This window comes from Thunnus albacares, chromosome 24 (genome assembly GCF_914725855.1).
Source record: "Thunnus albacares chromosome 24, fThuAlb1.1, whole genome shotgun sequence".
Lineage (NCBI taxonomy): Eukaryota > Metazoa > Chordata > Actinopteri > Scombriformes > Scombridae > Thunnus > Thunnus albacares.
In genome coordinates this window covers 6,537,951-6,564,548 of record NC_058129.1, presented here as the reverse complement: position 1 = coordinate 6,564,548, position 26,598 = coordinate 6,537,951, and the positions used below count along the sequence as shown (strand labels likewise).

General features: G+C 38.9%; 1 protein-coding gene across 8 annotated transcripts in view; it reads left to right on the top strand.

Annotated features, from left to right (window-relative positions):
- Window positions 1-26,598, top strand: part of LOC122976590 — a 281,468-nt gene that overhangs the window by 202,823 nt on the left and 52,047 nt on the right. Inside the window, exon 6 of one of the 8 annotated variants that reach the window (XR_006400985.1) lies at window positions 8,145-8,280. The exons of the other annotated variants lie outside the window; for them this stretch is intronic. The gene's annotated coding sequence lies outside the window, so the exon portion shown is untranslated. The remainder of the gene's footprint in view (window positions 1-8,144; window positions 8,281-26,598) is intronic. 8 annotated transcript variants of the gene reach the window in all.

Here is a 26,598-nt window from a genome sequence, read left to right as displayed (position 1 = left end):
TTATACAGCACTTTTCAAAACAAAGTTACAAAGTGCTTTACATTGTTAAAACATTTAAGTTCTACAATAAAGCAGTAAAATCAGACTCATTAAAATACACAGATTAAAATAAAACAAAACAAAATAAAATACCCCTAGTATACGATTAAAAATATTAATAAAATCATGAAACAAGAGTAGTAATAAAATAGATAAGACATGTTGGAAATAAAAAAAGTATGGTAACAAATAAAAGCCTTTCTAAAAAGATAAGTTTTAAGAAGTGATTTAAAATATGTCACTGATTCTGTAAGCCGCAAATCTTCCAGAGCTGAGGGGCCTTGACTGCAAAAGCCCGGTCACCTTCAGTCTTGAGCCGTAACTTAGGAGCCAGAAGGACCCTGCCTGCTGATCTGAGGCTGCACGCTGGGTTGGAGGGGAGTAATAACTCAGCAATGTTGGTGGGTGCTAAGCCATGAAGTGCTTTAAAGGTAATCAGTAAAATCTTAAAATCAATTTTAAAAATGACTGGTAACCAGTGAAGAGAAGCCAAAACAGGAGTGATATATCTTGTTTTCTAGTATTTGTTAAAAGCTGTGCAGCTGCATTTTGTAACAGATGAAGGCATGAGATCATTTCTGGTTTGGTACACACATAACCACAGATGAAAGTTGAAGACTATATAAAAAGAATGAAAATGAATAAAACATTATTTGGATTGTATAACACTAAGAGAGGTGTTCATAGAGGTTTGAATTTTGTTAGCAGCAAAGCTGTCAAAGTGCCTGTTGCTTTGGTGTTTCCTTTGCATTTTTCACATATCACTTCTGTGCCCACTACTGTGTGTTTTCCTGTTGACACGTTCTCTTTTCTCTTAGAAAATACATGGGCAAACACATGCACACCAGCAGCCAATTATCTAGTCACATATCCACCCCATACAGACACAAATAGTGTATGTGCATAACATATTCAAGTGATTCCACAGCAGGACAGAAAGAGAAGACAGACTGCAATGTTTGAGCATGTCATTTGCTGTGATGTGCTGTGATACTCTTACTTTACTTTAAATTTAGTGCATGTTAATATATTGTAGAGAGGAAATAACAGAAATTGAGGCGTTGTCGAGCAATGAGCGGTTTGAACGTACTTGAAGTTTACTGAGGGTGTAATCAAAGCTTTTGGGGAAGCGAAGGGAAGAAGAAACCTGTGGGGAAATGCCAAAAACTTGACATGAATGACAAAACAGGCCCAAATGAAATCTTGGGCTCAACTAAAGAAGGAAACACTGGAGAGGCCGCTTGGAAAGTGGACTACAACAACATGCTGGAGGCTATAGCGTCACTCCACTCAGAGCTGATGCTTGTCAGTTCAGAGATTTGTCAAGGCCGAGATCTCAGAGGTTACAACTACACTGAGAGAGAAGAGCCGGAAATGACGCAGCAATAACAGCACTAAAAACCCAAATGTTATGGGTTGTTCCTCGGTTGAGTTGCTTGGAGACGGAAGTTACATGTGAGGAAATGATAAAAACAATTAATTGCCCCCAAAAATGGTAAGTGTCCAGGGCCAGAGGTGCTCTGCAATGAGTTTTACAAAAAGTTCAACAACATATCCCCACATCTGCAGAGGATGTACAAATAAACTTTTGAGGCCAGCATACTACCACCGACATGAAATGAAGCTACTATAACACTTATTCCAAAGAAAGGGAAAGATTTAGAGCAGGTAGGTTCATATAGACCAGTGTCACAATTAAACACCGACCAGAAAATCTTGGCCAAGTCTTTAGCTAGAAGACTCAGTCCTCATATGGCTAAATTGATACACCTGATCAGAGAGGGTTCATCCTGAACAGACACTTGTTTCATAATTTCAGATGCCTTTTCATGTATTACCCCAGACACGCTAAGGAGGGTATCTTCATCTTGAGTTTAGATGCAGAAAAGGCCTTTGATTGTGTATCTATATGCGGTGATAGGGGAATTAGAATTTCCTATATCCCATAGGATTAGGAGGGGTCATCTGTGCAAGCATAAGGTAGTGGGGGGCTGACCCTACCAGATTTTATGCACTATTATTGGGTAGCAAACATTTGCTGTGTCTCCTACTGGGTGGATGAGACGATTGTGCTCGCCAGCTGTCTGGATATGGAGCGAGAGGACTGTCTACCCTACTCGCTTGGGGCTACAGTAATGTCTCCCATTCATCTCAAAAAAGTATGTTATAATTACAACCTGATTAGTCGTAATACTATTCGGATCTGGAGACAAGTAGCAAAACATTTTAAGCTTAGAGCTCTATCCTTTACACTACTGATATCAGCAAATCCAAAGTTTATTCTTTCAACTATGGATAGAGCCTTTGATCAATGGAAGGAATTAGGACGGTATAGCGTCAGGGATTTATACATTCAGGGTACGTTTGCATCGTTTCAGCAGCTTTAGGAGAAATATGAGCTATCAAAGACAGATTTCTTTAGATACCTCCAGATTAGACACTTTGTAAAGATCCAACACTTGAAAAGCTGGACCAGTGTCTGAGAGACTGTATAGTGGAAAGACATGCAATTTCATTTATATACAATATATTGCGAGATCATGGATAGGTAAATATGAACTGTATAAAAAAGGACTGGGAAAAATAACTGGGGATAGAAATAGCAAAGGACATCTGGGACAATGGTCTGAAATATGTTAATATCTGCTCCCTTAATGCCAGGCACTGTTTGAAACAGTTTAAAATTTTACACATGTTGCATTACTCAAAGGTAAAGCTGCATAATATCGTCCCAGAAATATCACCAATTTGTGAGAAAGACTGACTTCATAGTCATGCATTATGCCCTAAATTACAACAATTCAACAATATTTTCATTCTTTTCAAAGATTTCAAATCCAAATAAGACCAGATTCACTTTTGGATATACCGGACGCATTCGGAAACTCTAAAAACCTACAGAGCGCACAGCATCATCTCCTGTCCTCCTTTGTGCAGAGAAACTTATTCTCTTGTTCTGAGGAAAGAAAGATGTACCGACTTTTAAATCCTGGATAACAACACTGACTGATACCCTCCACCTGGAGAGAATCCGACATATCCTTAATGACAGACTGGAGGAATTTGAAAGGATTTGGAGACCTATGATCTCCTCTATGGAAGGGACGGACAGTTAAGATGCACTGCACAAGTAGTCGCCTTTATCACTCCTAGGTGTCGGGAGGGGTTAAGTTACTTGATCTGTGTGCTCCATGGTGTTGTATTTGAGTTTTTATTTTTGTTTGTTTGTTTGCTTGTTTTTTGTCTTGTTTGGCCTTTCTTATCCCCTTGTATTGTTTGTCTTTTGCTGTTAAACATCTGAAATGAGGCAGGGTATCCACTCCACAGAAGTCTGTATTATTGCTGTACACATGCTTCACAATAAGAATATTTAAAAGAGAGAGGAAATAACACAAACTGGTGTACAGGTTACCTTGGAAACAAGCCCCAAGTGCTGTGTCTAATGCTTTTAAAAGAAATGTCAATCAAAATTACACCTCCAAGTTTAGTTTAATTAAGCTAACCTCCCTGTATTTAAAGGGAGAATGGGACATTGTGAGCAGTCAAGAAAGGCTTCACTCGTTCTAACAACATAAAACTAATTTTGTTCACAATTCCTCAGTCCAATTTGCAGAGCAAGAAATCATCTAGGTCTTAATTGCATACTGTCTGTCACATGCACACACATGCTCACACATGCACACACATGCTCACACAAACATTCAAGTGGTTCTTGAATACTGCTGTGAGTTAAGAAGCAATCAAATTCAAAGGTGAATAGTCACAGTTAAAAAGCGCCAGTCTTTTGGATGCACCTTATCTTCCACTGAGTGAAACATTTTTATTATGCACTATTCTACATCTCTTATCATCTGTTTTGAGAAGATAATGGTTGATGATGCAACCACTGAGTCATTTTTAAAAGCATCATTGTTAAATTAATTTACACCTTGAGATAATTACTCTAATTAAATGTGACCGTATTTGAGGCACATGGCTGTGTCACACACTAGGGTTACTTTACATGTGAAAGAAGTATTTGAATCCTTTACTTAAGTCGCAAATAGTATAAAAGTAAACATGCTACATGCCATGCATATATGAAGAACATCCTCTGTTAGTATTACTGATGCATCCGCACCGGTGAGTAGTTTAATTAAGTATCATAAGAGCAGAGTTATTCCAAAAAAGAACAGAAGCACATTTACTGTTTCAAGCATTCAATTTAACTTTAAAGCCAGCCGATTGCTCAGTTGCATCAATTAAGCTGATGGTGAGAGGTTCAGAGAAGATTTATGTCTGCCAATGGCAAATGCTTCTTTAAAGTCACACACTTTTAAAAACTACTTTTTTTTTAAGGCGAAGTAATTTCCTAAAAAGCCAGGCATTTTTAACAAATGTTACTCAAACACGGCTGAATTATGCATTTGTTGGGGACTATTTTCCGCTGCAGATTAATACACATTTTGTGTGCTTGTGAGTATTTACAGAACAGAATGGTGTATGTGGGGTTAAGTCAAAATCAACTACAGTGCCCAACTTAATCACAATTTAAAAAAAACAAAACAAAACATTTCATTGGTAGTTTTGGTCTTTTCATGGGAATTGTTGACAATAGGAAAAATATATAATATTGTCAGCCTTATACTGTAAGTACAGTACTTGATTGAATGTTCTTGGTTTCCTTTGACTGCATTCCCCGAAATGCTGATAACTTGCATGTTTTTGCTGCCCTCATCCCGTTTTGTACTGTGAATAAATCCAGCAGATATCCCATTAAGCCTGACTCAGTGGCATGGCGTGTAGAGGTTGGCACAGGCTGCCAGTCTTCTCAGCAACCTCATTTGTTTACTGTAATTATATAATATCTAAAAATAAGTTGTTTTGATGTTAAAATACCACATATAACCTTTTTTTACAGGCGCTAAAAAATTGGATTAGCCTTTTAAGAGGTACACTTTCCACTGACCCCCACACTGACAACAGTTGAAGTCAACTGGCACGACCATTTGCCCACCTGCTACATCTTCTGAATGGTGTGTGTGTGCTTTTGTGGGTCAGTGTGTGTCTGTTTTGAGTATGTGTACGCGTGTGTGTCTGTGTGTTAAAGAATTAAAGGGTTATCAGTCTTTATTTCTCTAAACTGGGGCAGGCCGCATTATGTAAAGTGCTGAATTATATATCAGATCTGCCTGCACGTTGGTTTGGCCAAAGGGAGAGTGGCGAAAGAGAGACAGTCACACACACACACACACACACACACACACACACACATACAGAAATCTGCACACTCTTGCTATCTCCCCTGAACGTACGCACATACACATTCACACAGTCTCTCCTTCTTTATATCTATTACACACATAAATACAACACATATGTATAGTATACAGTCTTGTGTATAACCTTGATGTGTATACACACACACACACACACACACACACACACACACACACGCTCCACGTTATCTCACACAGGCACACTCAGGCTGACAGATGGGAGCACCAGATGATGAGCGCCACCAGATTTGTGTCTCACGGTGGGAGCCATCGCTGACACCATTTAAGCTGAGAGAACACTCAGGCTTACATTAGCACCCTAAATGTCTGCGTGTGTATGTGCATGCGCTGTATGTGTGTATACATAGTGTAAAGTATGCAGCAAGTGTCTGAATGGACATGACTGCATGCTCCAGAGTCATGCAGACAGTGGAATGAGTGTGTGTGTGTGTGTGTGTGTGTTTAGCATCTCAGCCTAACATCTTAATTCTGGTGTACACACACACAGATAATATATAGTCAGCTATGCAAATGAACAAGTGGGCTTGACATTCTCTGCTTGCTCAAGCTGCTTTCATCTTGGCAATAAAGAACAATGACCTATTAGCAAACCTCTCAAGCACATGTTGGGCTCCCTAGGCCAGCTTTGCTTGGGCTATTTGCTTGTTCTCTCCATTTCTGCTTCACCCCAACCCCCCCGCCCACCCCCATTTTCTTTTCCTTTCTGTCTTTCTCGCTCTGCCTCTTCGCCCTCTTACTCCCCGTAGACCCAGAGTCTGAGCAGCCCGCCTGCCTTTGAGACAGGCTGAACTTAACCAAACTAATCTTTAGAAGGAGAAGAAGAACAACAGCCTTCCTCCTCTTCTTCTTCTTCTCTTGAGACACTGCTGACATTTTGCGATGAGAAAGTGTGTCATATTTGAAGGGGGGGGAAGGGGAGAAGAAAGAGAAAAGAGAGTAGAACATGAGAGAGTTGACTTAACTCGGAGTGCAAAATATTCCGCAGAGACCCAGCTCCCACGTTGTAGCCTGGCAGCTCTAAATGAGCTCTTGCGGGCAAATAATGACCTCTCACCCTCTGATAATATCCCATTGTGCACCAATGGGGGTTTCAAGTCACTAGCCATAGCAACTGTTGCAAAGTGGCTAGAGACTTGACAACTGCTTAGACATAATTCTCTTGACCAATAATGGATTTTCCTCCTCTGATATTTGTTTCTGACCTGGGCCACTGTGGAACCCTTTTGGTGTTTAAGCTGCTTGCAATGCTGTACAGAATTTCTGCAAAATTGAGGCTATTTTAAGGTAAATCCTTGTCTGTAGCTGTCTGCAACAATTCATCAGACACTGACTGAACAGTGTTGATGACTAAGTTTTTATATGTCTTCTATTTGACTCCATTCACATGTGGTTATATAATAATAAATGTATCTAGATTGAATCCTGATTGGATTTCAACACTTTTTTTTTTTGCGCTTGGTCATCAGACGTGTCTCTGTTTTGCTGGATTGAAATCTGAATCCTGTTTTGCTCATATGAATTACAAATTAGTTTACAGGATGCCAAGCATGCATGTCTTGTATGCATGGTTGGCTTAGTGTGGATCTTGGAACAGCATGCACGTATTAGGATAGGTAACGGTTGTCATATAAATGGATTGATTCATTTACACATGTAACTACTCATTACTTGGTTAGAGCTCTGGAAGGCTGAGCCACTGCGCATTTTTTCCCCAGTTCAACCAACCTTTTCTGCTGGGTTCTAGCAGAAACACCGGTATGACCACTGTGTCGGAGAAGGGAATGCACATATCCTGAATATTGAAGGCCCTGTGGGAGGGGGTCTACCAGTGGTGTGCTGAGAACAATAGCAGATGCCATCTGCACAAGAATTGTCAGCCGCAAACAACTGCACCCAGCGAGAAAGGCCATTGGCTTTGTCAAGGAAGGGGATAAGCCAAGATCATCAAGTGGGCTTCTTACTGTCACTCAGGTCTGGCAGCTGAAGATTGATCTAAGGAGGCAGCTCAAATTCCCAGACATCAGAGACCACACTTACACACACACTTAGACATGGTCCTGATGTCTGAAACAGCGAGGCAAGTGGCCCTGCAGGAAGAGACTGACACCTGGGAAGACAGTGGATGAGATTTGTTCATTGATGCCCTACGCAGAACCTTCAAGCTCCTCAGTATCACAGGACTCCACAGGAAAGGAGCCATCATAAAAGTCATTGATGGTGCAGAAAAGGCTATTGTGATGGTTGTGGATCAAGATGAGTGGTTTGTGGACCAAACATGTGACTTGGACACAAGCTGGGGCCTGATCAACCCTGGCTCTGTCACCTAGATGAGGGTGTCTGATGTTAAAAGGCCCCGAAACACCTGGTGACCCCAGGTTACATCACTGATGTTGAGTCCAAATGCATCTCAGGATGCTTGGAGGAAAACATAAAACATCTGGCAAGACCACCTAGTGAAAGGATACAGGTGATTGGATCTGGTCTTAGTATACACCAAAGGCTGTTGAACTGCCAGTATTTTCCTTGTAAAGGGTTCAGTATGCTTCCAGTGAATAGGTGGTTGTACAGTGTGTTGTCTGACTACATCTAAAGGCCAAAGTGTTTACACCTGTTCTGAATGGTCACACTTAGCAAAAAGCCTGTTTTCATAGAGAGGGGCAAAACAAGATGAATCATAAAATGAGGATGACGGTGCCCAATCTCTCCTCGAAGCCATTCATGGTGTTGCATTCAGCTATTCACACAAATAGTGACAAAAGCAGTTCAGAAAAGAAGCAGGAAAGAAAGGGAAAATAGAGAACATAATTTCTGAATTGTCTATTTTAGGATGCTGCAAAATTTTTCGGACACATCCTCCACTCCAACCCCTGAGATTCTGTTTGAACAAGAGAAACAAGAAAGAAATACAGTAAAAAGAATGGGAAAAGAGACAGCGTGATCCCCTTCACCAAACAAGAACACGGTATGACGAATTTGCTGACAAGCAACAGATGATTATGGATTAAGAGGTACAACTCTTCTATTCTAGGCAGTACACCTAGAAATACACATTTGTATTTAGACACCAGCAATTTTAAACAGATAATCCCAACCAGTTGGATTTTAATCTCTCTTTACTGTGTCTCGGTTACAGTTGGATCTGTTTGTTTTTCTTGGAAAAATGTGACTGAGTTGCTTTCTAATCATTCACACTTTAATGTCCTATATTAGTAGTTTCTTGTACTTTGTGGTGGAACAGAGTGCTAAGGTTAACAGTTTCTTATGCTTGTATTGTTCACATTCTGAGGATAATATCACCTGCTTGAGCCCCATAAACTAAATCATAATAAAAATGAATGGTACACTGCCCCTCTCTGCTATTCTGAATGGTAAATGGAAGTTTGTTGGGCATATCGAACAGTTTAGGAGAGCCTTTGCTATTGTCTTTGCATCATTTCATCTCTCTCTCTCTCTCCTTGCCCACGCATGCTTGCTTGCTTCTGAAATGGCCCTCTGAAGGGCCTTAGCCGTGCGTCTCTGCAACAGTTGTGTGATTTATGCCCCAGTGGAAGCCATCTCTCTATGGACTGTATCGGACTATGAATGTCAGTTCCAAGCTGTGCCAGTTCCCATCCATCACCGGAAAAACAATCTGACAATAGGCCTGAGTTCAACCACAGGTCCCCACTCGCTCTCTCTAAATCTCTTCCACCCTGCACAAAATAATGTCAAGCATAATTTCATCTGTAGCACCAACTAGTGAGATGAAGATCCACTTAAAATAACTATGTGGAGTGGGTTTGAATTTGAAAAACAAACACTTTTTTAGGTAATCTCATTTAGCTTGTAATCTTAAAATTATGTTTGTCTTAAAAAAAATGACAAAATCAGAAGACAAAAAAAGATTTTGTATGTTTTCAAATCAACTCTTTTTTTAATAATAATAAAATGGGAACTAGACCTATCCATCACTCCTGATGCTGGTGTCTGGAACCAAATTTGCAAAAAACATCTGCTTCATGACCAAAAATGCTGACCTACAACTCATACAGTATTAGATATTCCACAAAATTCACTGGGCAAAATGTTGCCCAGTGAAGTGTTGAAATGTGAAATGTTTAAAATGGGATTCTCATCAGAAATCTGTTCACATTGCATGCAAAATAGCCTGGGTAGCTATGTTCACGCCACCTGGCACTGCACACCCATTAAACACTTTTGGAAAGAAATCACTGAGTCACTATCCCTCTTCATGGGCTGCCACATCCCATTATCCCCCTCACTCTGCTTACTAGGAGACATATCAATAATCAACTTGAACAAAACAAACATTAGATTACTCCACATGAATCTAACAATCGCCAAGAAAACTATCCTCATGAACTAGAAATAACACCACACATATTGTACACTGGGAAAACTTATTCTTAGATTACATCTCTATGGAAAATGTATCCACCTCCATCAAAAATACAGCAACAGAACCCCAGTCCATCTGGTCATCTCTCATTAATTTCTTAGAAACCTGATTCCATCCAACTTGTTGTTTTTCTTGCCTGTCTACCAAACATAATTTGAACATACTCACATTGGTATCAGTATCTACACCTACACTTCTATCAAAATTTACATACATACATACATACATACATAGATACATACATACATAAAATGAAGTGAGGGGCAATAAAAACAGTACTTTTTATTGTTATCATTACTGTTGTTATTTTTGACAATATTAACAGTATTATTACTTTTGACATTATTACTGTTATTATTATGAAAACCTGAAAATATACACCCACAATTTCCAATGTCCAATGTATTTATTAAATTTTGTTTTTAATTTTTGCTTACCAGTATTTGTCTGTATATCTTCTTCCCTTTCTTGTACTCTTTTTTTATTTAGTCACCCCTTCACGCCCTCAACATTTTTTTTCTCTCTCTCTCTCTAATCTCCCCCGCCACCATAACATTATTAAACTACATGGGAACTGTCAAGGCCGTGCCCCGCCTTATCCCTGGCAGCTGGAGCTTCATCCGGTGCACTCTGATATATCTCTCTAGGACGGGCGGCATGGAGAAGGAATGCTGGGTCACCTTAGTCGTCCTCTCAACCAATACCAACTGAATGTGACTGTCAGTCCCTAACAAACAGGCCTCCTCCTCAGGGAGCAGTTTGGTAAGACTACAGTGGGCCAGCTCCCTTCTATAAGGGTCTGGGGGTGACCCAAAGCTGGACCAACATCAGTTAAAATAAACACAAGTAAAACACAAATCACCATAAAAAATATCAAATAAATATTAAAACATGGTAGTAATGTTGAAAAGTTTAAATTCATACCAATAATTACAAAGGGAAAACAATAATCCCGTTGACCCTGCCGGCCTGATCCTGCTGACCCGCTCTGATGCTCCCTGACAATGCCCCGATCCCACTTCATTGCCAGTGGCCAGGGCAGACATGCAGCCAGCACTCCCCCTGACTTGGTTATTATTATTGTTATTATCATTAGTAGTGAGCTAGTAGTAGCAGTGTTGGTAGCAATAGTAGTTAGCAGTAGTAGCATTGGTGGTGACAAGGGTAGCATTAGTATTAGCATTAGAATGTATTTATTTAGTGTATTTTCCCTCTCCTACGGTCCCCCCATCCCATTGCAAAATTTTCACTTGACTTGATATGCTAAAATGCGCATGTGTCTTTTAAAGTATTAAATTAATGCTTAAATAAAAAATTAATGCTTAATAGCAATCTTATTTGACTGTACTCATAGACAATCCTGAACCTCTCAGCCCAGGCATGGCCTGCTCGAAAAAAGTAGCATTAATATTGGACATCAGGAATCCCCCATAATCAACAGGATTATACACAAACCTCAACTTGCATTTAGTTTGTTGTTTGGAGTTCATTATTGATGTTGAGGTTGAACTTTGTCAAAAAAACATACAGAATATAGGTGAGCAAAAAGAAGCTGGAATTTGGTTTTTGTAACTGTTAAACTGCTCTGTGTAATTTAGCATAAAGGACAAGTCAGCTTTATTGATGATATAATTAATGCTTAGATAAGAACAATATTAACTTGAACCTGATGTTTATGATGTCTTCTCTTGCTATACTTAGAGCTTATTGTCATGCAGTGATCAATTATATAAAACGGTAAGGTGATCCACATTACCACCATGCTTCACAAAGCTTATAGCTCTCTGCATCGCGCCTTTCTGCTCTAAGATGTCAGCAGCAGAACTCCAGAAATTATTTCTCAGAAATAGAGTTTTCTCTTGCTTTGCCCCCTTTCTTTGGAAAACATGGAAGCCAGCTCTTGTGATCTCTAAATCTAGATTCACAATATATTTATTCTCTATCCACAAGTGCACATGTCTAATTCATTTATTTATATGTTTTTTTCCATTTTATTTTTTGTTGTGATAAAACACAGTCTATATAATAAAGGAAAGTGACAGCTCAGTTTCGGCTTAACTCAGTTCAACTCAGTCCTCGTCATCAGTTAAGAGATTGGCTCCAAAAGAGAGCCACCCCCCTCTCCAACCCTCATGTTACCTGGCACACCCTTGAACTTATGTTATGCTTAAAGTTTTATGAAAAGAAAAATATTCTCCCATCTTCTGAGAACTTTATTTTAATTTCCCTGACATGAAGAAACTTTTTCCTTCAGTACTGTGAATACTGCACTGAACCCTTGGGTCATTTCCTGTCCTTAGGCAACTCCTGAAACTTAAAAGATGTTTTCCACACAAGACTGTCACTGCACCATCTCATATCACCCTGCACACCCACCCACCTCCCCTGAGTTAAACCTAGGTGCATGCTGTGCTTAATAATTTCTCATTACTTTCTTCTACCCCTTAAATTATCTCATGCATTAGCTTCACCTATAATAAATAGGTGCATTGACGGGGATGGAGGAACACAAAGCAACACAAGTTGGGGGTGCTAGGAGAACATTTCTGTATATAATGATGTCACATTAGAAGTTGCACAGCATTCATGACCTTTGGATTAATTTAAATATTTTACACAACACAAAAGTTTTTCAAACTTCACTCAAATGTGAAAATTTGTAAGAGAGACAGAGGAGAAAGACAAGAAAGGTCAAAGTTTAGTTTATGAAAGTTAAGTCTAAAGCACAAGCCCAGAAGTGCCATTATAAAGAAGTATAATTAAGCCACAGCATCTTGAACATACCATAAAAATGGTCTATAGCCTACATGATTACTGCCGGGTGGCAGTAATCAATGATTTTATTACCTTATGTGGATTGTAGTCTTGCTAATTAGCTACGGTATCTGGCTGAACTCTACCCTCTTTCATCAGGGCTGATCTGGCTGATGGACCATAACGTGGTTGAAACTGACCTGTGCCCTCTTTGTTTACTTTGATTTAGAGAGATTTGACATCTCTTCTGAAACACCGCTTAAATTGTGTGCACATGCAGAAGGAAAAAACCTTTTGCAAGTGCATCATCAACTGCAAAAGTAAATATCAATTAACTACTACACATTGTGATTATAGCTGTTTTTTATAATGCCTGTTAATAAGGAGTGCTGCACCCTAAGATCCCCAACTTTTTATGTCCGTGTGCATTGAGGCAACCTGTGATCAAAAACTCAAACTTACATCTGACTGTACTCAATAACCTCAGGCCAATCTTGAAGTTTTTGTACTGTCTTTTCAAAGCTTCTCAGTTTTAGACCACAACAACTGTCTGGACATATTCCATTCAGGTTTCGGAATACATTACAGTACTGAGTCTGCTCTTCTCAGTGTGACAAATGATTTATTGGTGCCTTTAGACACTGGAAATTATGCAATTTTAAGTCTGCTACTGCTTGATTCCACCGGGCACGTCTGCATCGTGTTCCAGCTGTGAGGTGGCTGCCGCTCAAGTTAGTGCTTGTGATCCCACCAGACAAACCACAGCATGTTTCAGAAGCGACTCTCTGCGCCGCTAAACATACGCGCCTAGTCTATTTTTGACGGACGTTGTGTGAAGCGGCACAGAGCAGATGAGCCAGGCAGGAAATCAGACACAGGAATGGCATAGAGCACCCGGTCATTTTTCAAAATAAAACAACCTGTGCAGACTCCTGATAATATATCACATCACTACGTCAACATTACGTTATAACTGGTGGCACCAGGCCAGAAGTCAACCGGTCAGAGGATATTTGTCACCATGGACCATGACTGCCCTGGTCCCTGGCTTCCTCTCCAGGTAGAGGGGTGGCTCTCATCTCTCTGGCGCTGCTGGAGCAAAATGCCAATGGGTATGATGTCATGTGGATGATGGATCAAAACTGCGTTTCAGCCAGAATGCAACTGTGCCTGGTGGAATCAAGGCATTAGACCTTTCAGCTGTCTTTGACACAGTGAATCATTCTGATCACATACATATGGTTGGCATTCAGTGTCCGAAGTTTACAATTAGCAGTTGGCAGTAATTTGCGATTGATCAATTTTTGAGTATTGATCATTCTTTGTCTTGGACTGCACCCACCTCCAGCGGTGTACCACAGGGTTCCATTTTAGGCCCTACTTCATTTAACTATTTAAGCTTCCTCTGGACTCTGTTTTAGATAACACAGCATCCCTTATCACTGTTACAATGACAATTTGGGGAGTTTTTCCTTATCTGAATCGAGCATCTGAGGATACAGGTTGTCATATGCTGAACAGATTGTAAAGCCAAGAAATCTAGATCTTGTCTTTGATTGTGCTAACATTTGACAAGTAAATTCTGCCATAAATAGCAGCTTTTTCCACCTTACGACTATTCCAAATTTAAAATTGTATTTCTCATTTAGGGACTGGAAATGTGCTTTGTGTTTTTAGCTATGCTAGCAGAAATGTCCGTTGGTCAGTCACCTACCACTTTATTCCCCTGACTTTTTGTTTAGCACCACCAGCAAGTCAAAATGATATCTTATTCAATGATATCTCAACACCTACCAAATAGATTGGCACTGAATTTTCTACAGACATTCAAAATGTAACCTAATCAATTTTGCAATGCCCTGTATTTTCCACAAGCACCACCGTGAGATTGACATGTAGTTTTGGGTAAAATGTCCCAACAGTCACTTGATCAATTGCAGACATATACAGACAAATACAGAGAGATCATGTTCCCCTCTTTGTGCATTTTTCTTTTTGTTATTTTTATATTAGTAGATTTGTATTTAATCTAAATATCAATTTGTATTTTTAGCTTCTCTCTAAAGTGCTAGGTTAATATTTTTTTTTGTTATATCTGCTCCTTAAAGAGCAGTTTACATGCCATTTTTAGTAAGAAGGACTCAGGGGAGAAGCTAACAAAAGATAAATATTAAAGATTAAAGTTTAGATTAAATCACTGCAAGATAATATACAGATAGTAAAGATGTGTAGCTCACTGGTATTTTCCCCCACTCAGTTCCACCTGTCTTTGTGTATTTATTAGAACTGCCCACCTCTCTATCTCTCTCCCTCCTCTATCTTATAGTGCATTAATGTTCTCCCGGAGGCTGAAAGTACAAATATGGTCTGTCAAAGGAGCCAGAGCATTGTCGATCATATCCAATTTCTGTCAGTCTGTTCTTTCTGTCTGTCTTAGTCTCTCTCTTTCTGTGTGTAAAAATGTTTTCCAAAAATTGTCTTACTAAAAGATGATTATGTGAATTACTGAAAAAGTGCCAGAAGTGGAACTGTGTCAACGGCCTGAGTTGGAATACCAATAAAAATGTCAACACTCCATTCATTTGGATAACAAAGTAAATAAGACAATTACAGCTCTCATTATATTACAGTGGACTATTTAATTTGTTGACAGAAGAGTTTAACTGAACAATGCTCCTGATCACTAGTACACCACCATCACTGGCTTTGTTCTGATGTATGGCTTGCTGGAAAAAAATTCAGGCAGACCAGACCAGCCATTCGCCAAAGTAGTAATCTAATGAATAAAAACTGGATCAATGCACCAGAAGTTGAAAATGTCAACAATCAACTGTCTGTTTGTATCCTCACCATTGTTGCGTTTATTGATTTGAAAAATAACTTTGGCTGCTAAGTAGATTCCAACTAATCAATAATTATCCAATTTTGACATTTAAGTTTCTTTATGCGGCTTAAAGCCTGCTGGTCTCACCAGCATTTAAGAAGGTGAAATTTTGTGGCAATGAAATGCCAATAGAATTGCTGTGTTCGGTGAATTTGTTTGCAGTATTGAAGCAGAAAAAATAAATTAGCATTGAATTCCACGATAAAATTTAACATGCAAATTTGCACCACTGACTAATAGCAATTTGTCTTTACAGTGCTGACATTTGAGGGAACATAGAGCAGAAGACGAATGGACAAAGCTATACTAGCTTATTAGCTGTTTTGCTCCATCCACTTTTATTTAACCTCCTCTGATGGAGTATAAACTGCTTCACAAAAGAGGAATGGTTTGCAAGCAGTTGTTAGACAGGAGTTGACTAAATAAACTGTCCCATTAGCGACCAAGCTGACGAGCGTAACTGTGAGGGTTAGCTAGCTCGCTAGCTCAGACAGATGTTTTCCTACTTTTTAATAACTCTTAGAATTGAGTTGAATGAAATACATCCAGTAGAGATATTTTGAGCAGCATATTCCCATCTGGGATGCATGGAAACTTTGCTTTGACATTGTCTGGTCTGACCAGCTGTTGAGGCAGCATAGGCTGACCTGAGACCAGCACGACAGACAGTCAAAACAGTAAGTGGAGTAGAAAACTTAATTTCCCCTTTTAAAATTGGTGTTTATTTCTTACAACAAATAATCATTTTAATGACATCACATTTATATTCAAGTTAATAACATAACATTTTACTTTGAGAGTATACAGTTATTAGAGGTTATTTATCATTGTCAAGGGCCATTTACAACTCTGTACCCTACATTTAAGATGCCTCCAGATGCCTCACTCAACTTCTAAACCGATATGAGTATTTAGATATATGCCAACCAAGATGTCGAAGATGCTGTATCCAACATGTATGCCATGTGGGTTTCAAGAAAGTCATTGGAGCATATACCAGAAACCAGCTCCTGCTCTCAAACCAAAAAAGGTTCTCTCCCAGTGTCTCTGAAATATCAGCAATCAAAACCTGTGAGAAGAAATCAGGCTCCATTAGCTTCAGAAGTATATTTTTTTCCAAATAGCATCCTGGCTGCATAGCTGTACACAAACCAGCTCTGTGGGACTTTTTTTTTTAGCCCTTTTGTTGCCCTCAGTGCATCTGGGTAAACAGCTTAAATCCTGTATTTTCTAAATCCTGCATTAATTTTGGGAAGCACAAATAGAATCTCCAAGGGTAGGATTTACCAATGGGTAAATATAATCTCGATCAAAATCTGAACCCTACATCCCTCTGCGATGCTACTGTATCACACACAACTGCTGCAGTCAAGTTGATGGCTTCGGACTAGTTCGGCAAAATCTGACAATTACAATTAGAGTTTTCTCCACATCAAGGAGACATTAGTCAAGTCTTTCCTCAGCTGAATTTCCCAACTGGTATGTTTATGTACTGCAGCCTTCTACAATACTAAACACTAAGCAAAGCACCATTAACACATGCATACACAAGGTATTATCATGAATGTAATGAGATATTTACATATATTACTTGGTAAGGCTTACCAAATCATCATAATAACACAGAATGACCTTACATAAGGAAAATTAATAGCTCATCCTGTCTTCTTCTGTATTTATTATCTTCATGTTAGGCTACATGCAGATTTACACCCATTATTTTTGTCATTTTATTGTTTTTACATGTAAATACATGTGCAAAAACTAACTATTTTATGTTGCAGATTATAAACATGACATGCCCGTGGGAGCAAAAATTTAAGCAATAATAATAAAAATAGCCTTCCTTCTTGCTTCCTATTTTGACACTGTGCAAGCCAGATGCCTTTGTTTACAGACCTGACACCTTACACTCCAGTGGAGTCCAATGAGTGTATGATTTCGGTGACCTCCTTCTTTTCACCTGGAATGCCTCTTCAGTTTGTGTTTGTGTGTGAGAGACACGGCGTCACTGTGAGCGACACACACCTCCAGCCTTGTCCATCCCCACCCCCGACTGTCTACCCAGAGACAGCTGGGGTGGGAAGAGGCAGCACAGAAACAAACTTCTCAAGGCCAAAATGACAATGACTTTACTTGTGCTGTCAGCAGAACTGCCGATATAAATACTGTAGTTTAGCATCAGTCAGAACCTTTTTGCCTTTTTTATTGAACATCTCTGAAGCTAATCAATCAGTGCTATGGTGTTTTTGTGCTGTGCATTTTGTTTTTAGCCTTTTAAACAATGATGAACAATTTTAAACATCCAACCCAGAAGTGGGTAATTATTTGCAGTATGTAAAAACACTGCAATTACTGAAATTGCCATTTCTTAACTGTACTAGACAAGGATCAACAAAATATATTTACAGTATGATTGATGATAGACATTACAGTGCATTCACTTGCAACAATTAGTCGATCGACAGAAAATTCATCATCAATTATTTTGATAATCAATTAATCGTTTTGAGTCTATTTTAATAGAAATAATAAGATTTTCTCTTGACATTTCTCACCATTTTCTGACATTTTATAGACCAAACAAATAATCAATTCATCTTGAAAATAATCAACAGATTAATCGATAATGAAAATAATCATTAGTTGCAACTTTACACTGGTGCACAGTCTATACTTGGTGTCAAACAACAAAGGGATGCGGTAACTGGACAGAAGTGAAGTAGCCACCCCTCTACTTTATACCAAGAAACTGTAAGGAAAGACTAAGCGGCGTCATTGACGCTTGTGAAGCGATGTTCATTCTTTTTGCAATTTATGTATAGGCATGAGCACTCCCCCATCTTGATAAAAGCAGTAATTTCATGAACTATAAGACCATACACAGCACATCTTTTACAACCCATCGCCTTTATAAAAGGTAAAATTACGGCCACATCACAAAAGCAGGAAAAAATGCATCCTGATGTGTGCGGAGCTATTTTTCTGCTCTTCTCTGCGTAAAACATGTCAAATAAGAATAATGTTTTATTGTTCGTAATACACGATAGCTGGCATTGCTTTATCAGCTGGGAACAATAGCTGGATGACAAAGCAGAGATAAAACAAAGAGATCAACAATGGCTGAGAGCATATGCCAAAGATCACAGCTCACCTTTATAAAGTGTGTGTGGATGTGTTTACAATCTAGATTCTTAAAAGGGAGTATTTGTCTGCACGGTGTAGAGAAGACCTCATGGGCAGAAGGGGGGATTTTCTTTAGAGACAAGGGCAGCAGTCAAGGACGCTCACATACATGCACCTACAGATGCATAAACAAAAACACAAGAACATCCACATTTATCAAGATATGCATGAATCTCTACTGCTCTCAAGAAAACACCTTACTTTAGCTTTTTCTCAAATATACCAACAGTAACATCACACCTCCTTCTCATGATAAATCACAGTTTCAGGAAAATTCCATAATTAATACTTTATGTTAACCTGCAAGATTAAACATTAAAATGAAGAAATTCAAATTAGGAAAGCAATGCATTAGCAATTTAAAGTAGGAGGTAGAGGAAGAAATGCTACTTTGCTTCAAAAAATGTACATTCAAGTTATCTGTAAACAAAATGCCACTAAAGAGTAAAAAACAAGGATATTCTTTTCTTCTTAAATGATAAAAGCCTTCGATAACAGAATGCATTACAAACTCTGACATGTTTTGATGCAATTCTTTATGTAAACCTGTTCTTGTCAGCATTAAAGACTGTAATAAAAGACTCACCTTGGATTCTTTTGAATTTCTTTAAGGAAGACAAATATTAATGGTAATGGAAGGTTGCAGCTGCCTTTAACATTTTGTCTATAGCTGTGCATATTAGATATAATTTAAAGAAAAAATTGCATTGGGCCAGCACTTTGCATGCTGGGCCAAACTACTGTTAGTGACATTGTTACTGACATTGAACATGACACAGTTGCCCACATGCTGGTTGATTTATGTAAGTTTGTTTCATGTATAAGCAAATGTGAGGTTCTGCCATGGTGTTTCCTCACCAGTGTGCTTTGAGAAAGAATAGATAGCATATAATTTTAAAAGAAGACTTTGTGACTAACAAAAACAATAGGATCCATCCCTGGGGCCCTTTGAGTTGATGAAGTGAGGTTAGTCATTTCTACCAATTATATTTGAAAACTGGACATGGCTGCAAAAATTGCACACCTGTCTCGTACATCTGGGACTTTGAGCAAGTACTTAGGCAAGACTGCACCCATTAGCAAGACACCAAAGGGTTGTCAGGAGCTGCCGTAGGACCAGTGCTGCATGGCTTCTGTATGTGTGTGTGATTCTCTCCAAGACAAGGTTGAGTTGAAAGATGAAGAGATCCAAGGAAATGGCTCATTGGCTAGTCATTATTTTGGGCCAAAAATGTGGCACGATATTTAAAGACACGCCTGTATCACATTGTAGTGTTTTCATAATTTTCAGTTGTAGCATGGATCCACATACCAATGGAATGCAGCCAGTTACTGTAACATTGCTGAAAACTGAGCTGATGAGTACATTTATTTTCAGTCATTTCAATAAGTAAAAACTCACCATTTCATGGCACGAAATCACAGATCTGAGCAGTTCTCCTTCACTGAAGCTTGCTTAGAAAGTTGTGCAGCACGCTTTTTATGCAGAGACACATTTCACATGTCTGCCCCCAGGGGCAGACAGCAAAAGAACACGTACACGAGGAATCAAAGGAGGAGACATGCAGGCTATGAATCAGAAACAGCAGTCACCTTCAAACTCGTACCTTTAGCTTTACAACAAACCATCTCTCTAAACACACATACGCACACAGTTACATTTCAGAACAGCATGGTTACCAACATCTAAAATGTTTAAGCTATGTGTCTGCTGTAAATACCCACCCTGCTGAGTTCACACTGGCTCCAGCAGCGCTGCACTGAAGCTGAAACTGTACTTTCATCTTCCACAGTGAAAATATAATTTCTCCAAAGGGTCCATCAACACACTATATTATTTCATTGCTTTTATAATTATAGCAAACTCGGGGTTTGCCATCCTTCACGTATTACCCTTTCAAGTGAAGCTGTAACACAGTCTAAAATGCTTGTAAGACCTCGATACATATTTAATAAGGTTCATAATGCTGCCTTCATATGCTGTTTCCATATCTAAAATTCACAAATACAACTTGTCGTGCATTCAGTTGAGTGTGGTTGTAAATAATGCTACAGTCTGTAACTAAAGTAGTTTATTGTGGCTGTTTAATGAAGCTCCACAGATCTACTTTATGCGTAAGCCACAAAAAGAGCAGAAAATGCACCTCAGGCATGAAATCCATATTTAAATTAAACAATTCATAAATGAATGAATTAAAAACACCAATGTGTGACAAAGACTTGTAAGTCACTGTGAAAATAAGACACCATATCGCTGTTTATTTACATAGGCTTACTTTTTTTTTTTTTTTTTTAAAGCTAATGAATTCCCATCAACATTAATATGCCTGATGCTCAAAGCATATAAATATCACATTTTTCCTTTAACTTGGCTGATTTCAGTAAAAAAAAAAAGCTGGTAAACATAAAGAAGCATGTCTTGCAGTATGAGGCAGAATTTGCATATTTTAACCAGAACATTTTAATATGACAATATGGTTACATTGGTGCGAGTTCCAAATGTATAAAATGTCAATCAGCTCTCTTGAAAAATGGCATCATCACCCTAAGTGTATTTTTTTCAACAATTACATGTACTAGAGAAAGCACAGCATATGACAAGTAATAAAAAATAAACTGTACAGGGGGATAGCAAGAAAGTCCTGCTGGTTAATGGTCTAATGTGGTGAGTTATTATATTTGTTGCATTTTCTGGCTATTTTCACATTCTAACATACAATAATACCTCTTTGAAACAGAAGATAGTTAGCACTTAATATTACTTGTATATGTAGTTGCATATTAAGTAGACTTCCTTCTTTCATATATTCCCAAGAGTGATCTGATGTAACACACACTGATCCCATATTCCCATCACCACCCTCAGGCAAGTTGTGAATAGCAAAGCTCCATAGGCTCAATGTGACAAGACAATATAAAGAATGTCCTCGGTGGTTTAAAAGTGGCAGTGATAAGACTATGTGCTTTAATTTACACAATGTGAACTTTTCCTCCAGTGATGCTCTGTGGCTGTGAAGTAGAAGCAACTTGGTTTTTTGTTGCCTACACTTCTAAATATGAGGTATAGCGTTACACAATGTTCTCATTTTTGGGGAGTAAAGTCAGTTGGTTATTTTATTACCAACCAAATGTTGAAATGAATTAATCAGTGCTCAAGAACAGAAAATACTTAAGGGGAAGGCATCTGTTTCTTAACGTCAGTAAACAAAATTTCAATCCCTGCTCCTAATTTTGACTCGCTATTGCTTCTTTGCGTTATCAAGTCTTGGGTTTAATCAGTCAGGGACATTCAGTGCTGCAGATTCCACCTTGACAGTTGCTGAGTCTGGAAAGTAGTTGGAGAGACAAGAACTATGGCCCAGGAACCGAGAGTTCTTGCTGTAGAAAATGGGCATTAAATAAATAAAAAATTATACGTGAATGTACTCATTCCTGAATTTGAAAATCCTGTGTTTACTACCTGGTGGCCATGACCAGTTAGCCAAAAGTACTGCAGTAGTTAGCAGAGTGCCAGACAAGTTGGGACTAACACTTAAGAATATTTATCTCCATTATCTTGACTCCAAGCACTTTAAACCAAAATGGAGTTGTTTAAACTTGAACCCACTCTGTAGGAGTCTTACCTCTTGCTTAATGGCCTGAGAATGGAAATAATAAATCAACCATGATGTAAGCAGCCTTGCAGTAGCAATCCAAGCTGAGCCTCCCAGTGACATCAATTGCTGGATGATTAGGTTGCGGTAAACTCCACCTAATCTTCCAGCGGCTCGGGCTAACAGGGCGATAATACGACCTAATAGCAGTGAGGAAACTTGGGGTGGAGGAGCTTCAAAGAGGGCTGCCCCTTGAGAACTCCTCTGCCCGTGTATAAAGACTTGCTCTGGTGCTCTTCTCATCAGTCAAACAAGACACAACCTGCTAAAGCGCTAATCTGCCTGATAGTGGCTAACCTATGAGGAAGCTCAGACCACACAGGGATCTTGAAAGAGGGCTAACCCAAGAGCTTTAGTGCATAAGTAATGGTGTGTGATTTGACCTGCGTGATAAAGGTCCTTATCGTATGACCCGGCTGGGAACTATGGGGAGAGAGTTCACCTCCACGAGATGAACTCCTCTAATGATTTCCTCCTTGCAGCCATAATTAAACCCGTTGCCCATTGTCTTGATTCATTAGCTCCACAACTCGGTTTGCCAACGTTGATCAATTACGTGACCACCTATCTCAGCCAAGCTCTTTAGTTAACACTCTCACGTAGCTTTGTCGTTGTGTAAGTGACAGCTCGGGAGCAAGACTGTGCATGTGTGTGTGTATATATGTGTGAAAGTGAGTTAGTGAGTGTGGGAGGCATTATCATTCCACACTGCGATTAGGGAAACCTTAATGGATGTCTCAACAGCGACAACACTAAGATGAGACAAGCATTTAGTATATGTCTAGACTCAGTCAGTGTGTGCGAGTGTGTTTGCCAGGGATGGCAGAAACACTTGAATCCTCTCTAAACAGAGCAAATTTATGCAACTCTGACACTAATTAATGCAATGCTGGTAATTTATTTTTTTTACATGGTCGTTTTCTAAGGGGAGATAGAGCGAGGAGGGGTGAGTAAGGTGTTAATGCTATTGTGAGAAAACAAAGTACAGTCTAGCTGGTACAACCCAATGTTCCATGAGAGATTCACACACACACGGCAAGCTTTTAATATTCTTCTGCTTGAGATAATAAATGTAGAAACAACGAAATTACTTTGGTGCTGGAATTACATGATCAAAAAAAAAAACCTCTTTCCTTCACTTTTTTGTCCTTTTTAAAATCTCTTAAAATTAAAAATGATGCAAAAGTAATTTGGTGATGTAACAGTCATTTTCTTGTCTCATCATGAAGAACAATTTCAGTTCAGTCGCTTTTCTTGTACCAGCTCATTTTTCTGTTTTCAGTCCACCATCTTCTTTTCTTCTTTTTAAAACTCTGCCATTCTCTTCATATCCAGCCCCAGTACTTTTTTTTTCTTCCTGCAATTGGGTTCCAGCCTTTGTCTCATATTCTGTCTGCCTTAGTTTTGACCCTTAGTTTCTTTTTGGACTGTATGCTGGTTTGCCCATGCCCAGTTGGAATTGTTCACCTTTTCTGACTACCTGCCCTGTGAACATCAACTATATTTTGGTTCATCGGTATCTTGTATTACTGATATCTTTGCCATTGGTTAACCTCCATTAATTACCTTCATTAATTAATTTTGGCCATTTGGGGGCAGCACAACAAGCAGCTAACACATCATTGACATATAATCACCATATAAAGTTGATATTTAGAACATGTTAGTGAACAGTTGCTTGAGCAACATTAGCATTAATTCGAGTTGTGTTTCTGGCCATCTGATGAATCTAATATTCACTTTCCTTGTAGGTCTGTTCTGGTGGGGTTTTCCTTGAGGAAATAGCTGGCTCTTTAGCTGCCTTTGCATTTAACTAACTTTGTCTATTTGCTATTTTGTGCTGGGCAGGTAGCGTACACTGGGTTTATCAGAGCTTTTTCGCTGAAAATGATGAGAGCTGTGAGACTGAACCAAAACAGTAAAGTTATGGGCTGTTAATCCAAAACAATGAGCTGAAAGATGCTAAAATGCTCTTTAACGCTGAGTGGAACTGCAGGGTACGGTGATAATTCTCCATGGGTTCGTCACTACAGATGACCCCTTTCAAATCGAAGTAGACATTTAATCTATTGTTAACATAAAAATACGATTGATGCAGCTTTGTCATATGTAACAACAAATATTATACAGACACAAGATTGGATATGAAAACACATTACATTGTTCAGCTGTCAAAGTTTCAACATGAATGCGTTCCCTCCATAGAGTAGGGCATTATTATTCAGTGCTGCTTTGACAGCTCGAGTGCTTGTTCTATGGAGGGGTTAAACCAGGGAGTCACAACATGAACAAACACTCCATATTTATACACAACAGTTAAGGATTAACATAAAGACGCAGACAGACATGACAAAGGGGCAACGGAAACACAAACAAACAGCAGATAAGGCAGGCAAAAGATAACGTATCAACAAATGATAGTGAGAACAAGCAGCTGAGTGGAGCAGACACCTACTACACATTGCAAGGGAAACAAACTAAGCGAAAGATGCAAGCTGCCATTGAAGTGAACAATAAGTCCTATTTTAGTATTTGTTAGAGCAATTTAAAACCAATTTAATACTAAAAAAATGTTTAAGAACTATTTAAACATTGCATTTTTTTTCTCAAAAGCTTTCCCTAGCCAACAAGTTCTCACCTTTTATATCAACATTCAACCAGAAGAATTCCCTAACCTACGCACTTGGCCTGAGACACTGGCTCCTAGCCCGGCAGCCGCCTGCATGTACACAGGGACAATCCAAGGGTACTGACTCACACAAGTCCGATTTTTGGGTAACGTCGATTGGCAAAGCTCCCAGCAACAAGCAGCAAAGTGGTCACGTGGTAAAAAAAAAATCCTTTAAAATCTTTCCTGGCAACAAGTTTTTTTTCCATGGGATTAAAGTAAAGCACTAAAGGCAACCCCTCGGGTGCTACTGCTGCTGATGAACAGAATATCTTCTTTCTGCTGCTGAATGTTAGCATTATCTGTACATTCTTGTGCACTCTATTATCATATTCACCTTTTACCTACATAAAAGCAATGTAGTGAACACAACTTACAGGTCATTGTAGCATCTACCAGCACTGGTTCTCTATTCTGTTCTGTCCAGTTTTACCATAAATCTGTTTAGACAAAAAACACAGAATAGATTTACCCAAACCCAATGAGTTTCTTTGTTTCTGTGTTATTTCTGCCTTTCAAACCTCTTTGAGGGAATACAGATGAGTGTTGGAATGTGCAAAAGAGATTTAGATAGACGTAGATGTAGATAGAAACTTCTACCCTTATCAGACGTTAGATGGTAAATGCTGTTGACTTAAATGTTGATGTGAGACCTTCACAAAGTCTCAAGCTGTGTTGAACACTGATGTGACTGTCAGCCTTTTCACCATCTTTGTCAAGCTTGTCAACACTTTGTCTAATGTATGTCGCCTTTTCTGAGAAGGACAATTTTGGCAACATCTAGAAAAAAAAAAAACATGACTGAAAAGAACAAATCTACTCATCAACTGAGGTTTTTGGAAGCTGTCAAATATCCTAAAATAGCTAAATATGTCAAAATCTAATATCAAATGATAAACAGCTGTTTTATAAAGGGATGCATGTAGAGTATTGAAATCAAGGGATGTAAATATTATATGAATACAGCAACTGAAGATAAAACGGTATACAAAAATATCTTGTCTGCTTGCTTAACCAGTGTTTCCTTTCAATATATCCCTTCACAACCGCATGATAATGGAAATACCTGGAGCCAGACAGCTGCCATGTTGGATCCACTCAAGCCAAATATAAGGACAGACTCTGGCTTTTAGTCCACGCTGTGGCTTTTGGACAGCTCGATAAACACCCACAAACCCTTTTGTTGTAGCCCCCGAAACCCCAAGCAGATTTTCAAGCTTTTCTGCAATCACAATCTCCACACGGCCCGCGAGAAACATATTTGCCAAGGAGATAGGAGTGTGAGTACTGCTGTCATTTTCTGATTATCAAATCTGATGAGACAGCTATTGGTGTGGGAGCAAACAGCGGGGATTACTATATTCTTTCAGATTCTGGTAGATTCAGGCATTTGCTGTGGTCTAATCTGAGCAATTTGGAGATAGGAAGAACCAAACACGGTATTGGTATCTGATATTTGTATAAATTATTTATCAGGCAGACTTAATTTGACAGTTGACAGTAAAGATCGTGGGAGAAAGAGATAGGGATGACATCTGATAAGTGTCCCAGACTGAACCCAGGAGGATGCAGGTACATTATATATGACTTTAATATCTGAGACAACAAAAAGGTGTTTTTAATGTGACTTGACACAACACTAAATATGTATTTTTTGAATCTAAATATTGCTGCTTTTTTCTCCATCAGAAGATTGAAAAGCTGTAAAAGTAGAACAGACAAAACGCTGAACCCTG